This window comes from Acinonyx jubatus, chromosome D1 (genome assembly GCF_027475565.1).
Source record: "Acinonyx jubatus isolate Ajub_Pintada_27869175 chromosome D1, VMU_Ajub_asm_v1.0, whole genome shotgun sequence".
In the NCBI taxonomy this organism is placed as follows: Eukaryota; Metazoa; Chordata; class Mammalia; order Carnivora; family Felidae; genus Acinonyx; species Acinonyx jubatus.
This window is the reverse complement of record NC_069390.1, coordinates 86,367,118-86,369,359: the sequence shown is the minus strand read 5'-3', so window position 1 is coordinate 86,369,359 and position 2,242 is coordinate 86,367,118. Positions and strand designations below refer to the sequence as shown.

At 38.8% G+C, this 2,242-nt stretch overlaps 1 non-coding gene across 1 annotated transcript; it reads left to right on the top strand.

The window, feature by feature from the left end:
• The first annotated feature begins 1,550 nt into the window (after positions 1-1,550).
• Positions 1,551-1,656, top strand: LOC113593275 (U6 spliceosomal RNA). The gene has a single exon (XR_003413366.1). It is a non-coding gene; the product is annotated as a U6 spliceosomal RNA (small nuclear RNA).
• Positions 1,657-2,242: the final 586 nt, after the last annotated feature.

Sequence of the window (2,242 nt, the reverse complement as noted above, 5' to 3'; positions counted from 1 at the left end):
AGGAGGTGTTACAGAAGACAGAGGAAAAAGTATTTTTTGATCACGTTTCAGATTTCATCACTGTTTCACATATAGCATTTCTTCTGATTCTGTGACAACACTGTGAGGTGGGTAGAGTATCACAGTCCAATCTTATAGATGAGCATACATGTCAGAAGGGCAAAGGGGTTTGCGCATAGTGAGTGGCAGGTGGGGAACTGAGCCTAGGTTTGTAGACTCAAAATCTCTTGTTCTTGTGCTATTGCACTAATAAGTAGTAACATTTTGTACCTTATCTCTCATTGTATCTCTTTTATGTAAAACATTTTATATCTTATATATGTTATTTATCTTAGATCTTACCATTCTGTCAGCAACTCTGGATGCTATTCTGATAGAAATAGAAAGTCTATTTCTCCCGAGAATGGCATTTATATATTTATAGACTGTTTCTCTATTTATGATTTCCAATAAAACTTTTGGACATAAAGTTTTTCAAGAACATTATTAGGGACAAATTTAAGGTGATATTTTAGTTATTATTCTGGAAATCTTGTGATCACTTTGACTTTGTATCTCACTGATGACACCCCCATATCCATAGATGGTTCTTCACTGTATTGTTTGTTTTGGGGTGTTGAGTTTGATAAGTTCTTTATAGATTTTGGATACTAACTCTTTTTCTGATATGTCATTTGCAAATATCCTCTTCCATTCTGTCAGTTGCCTTCTAGTTTTGCTGATTGTTTGCTGTGTAGAAGCTTTTTATCTTGATGAGGTTGCAATAGTTCATTTTTGCTTTTGTTTCCCATGCCTGCAGAGACATGTCTAGTAAGAAGTTGCTGTGGCTGAGGTCAAAAAGACTTCTGCCTCTTTTTTCCTGTTGGATTTTAATGGTTTCCTGCTTCACATTCAGGTTCTTCATCCATTTTAAATTTATGTTTGTGTACGGTGTAAGAAAGTGGTCTAGTCTAATTCTTCTGCATGTAGCTGTCCAGTTTTCCCAGCACCATTTGCTGAAGAGATGTTTTTTTTTTCCATTCAATGTTCTTTCCTGCTTTGTTGAAGATTAGCTGGCCATACATTTGTGGGTCCATTTCTGGGTTCTCTATTCTATTCCATTGATCTGTGTGTGTGTGTGTTTGTGCACACACACTCTCTTGATGATTACAGCTTTGTAATACAGCTTAAAGTCTGGAATTGTGATGCCTCCAGCTTTGGTTTTCTTTTTCAGCATTACTTTGGCTATTTGGGGTCTTTTCTGGTTCCATACAAATTTTAGAATGGTTTATTCTAGCTCTGTGAAGACAGGTGATGTTATTTTGATATGGATTGCTTTGAATTTGTAGATTGCTTTTGGGTAGTATCGATGTTTTAACAATATTTGTTCTTCCAATCCATGAGCATGGAATGTTTTTCCATTTCTTTGTGTCCTCATCAATTTCTTTCATAACTTTTCTATAGTTTTAAACACACAGATCTTTTACCTCTTTGGTTAGGGTTATTCCTGGGTATCTTACAGTTTTTGGTACAATTGTAAATGGGAGGAAAACTTAAAAAAAACTTGGGTGGTTCTCGCTTCAACAGCACATTTACTAACATTGGAACAATACAGAGAATATTAGCATGGCCTTGCACAAGGATGAGATGTAAATCTGTGAAGTGTTCCATATTAGAAAAAAGAAAAATCTTGGGTGGCTGTGCTGGGCATGAAGATATGCCCCTAAGGTTCCCTTGGGGGGAGGATTTGTTACCCTTGGTTCTAGGACTGATGTCAGTAGACAACCTTGAGCAGTCAGCCCCTTTGACAGCTGCCTCACCCAAAGGCACATCATTCCTGGGGATAGCCCACTTCCAATGACCAATTAAGGCAGAGGGTAAAAGTGCAGCTGCTTGGGCCCATTCAGGCCAACTCTGAAGGGTTATTTGCTCCTGTGTTCCTTCTGGAGTCAGCTGAGGCTGCTGGACCCTCATTGCAGTCGGATTTCTCTCTGTGCCCACTTCTGCTATTTTTCTCTCTGCTCCAGATGTGTGGATCCCAGAGGCATCCCCTACTTAACATCCTGAACCCTGAACTCTTTCTCACAGTCTACTTCTTGGAGAGCTTGAACTGCAACAGTTCAATTTATCTATGCTTCTTTTGGAGCAGGGGTTGGTAGTTTTCCATAAATGGCTAGATGGTAAATATTTCAGTCCTTGCATTCCAACCCTGCCTTTGTAGTGTGAAAGCCGCCATAGATAACATGTGGATAAATGAGCATGG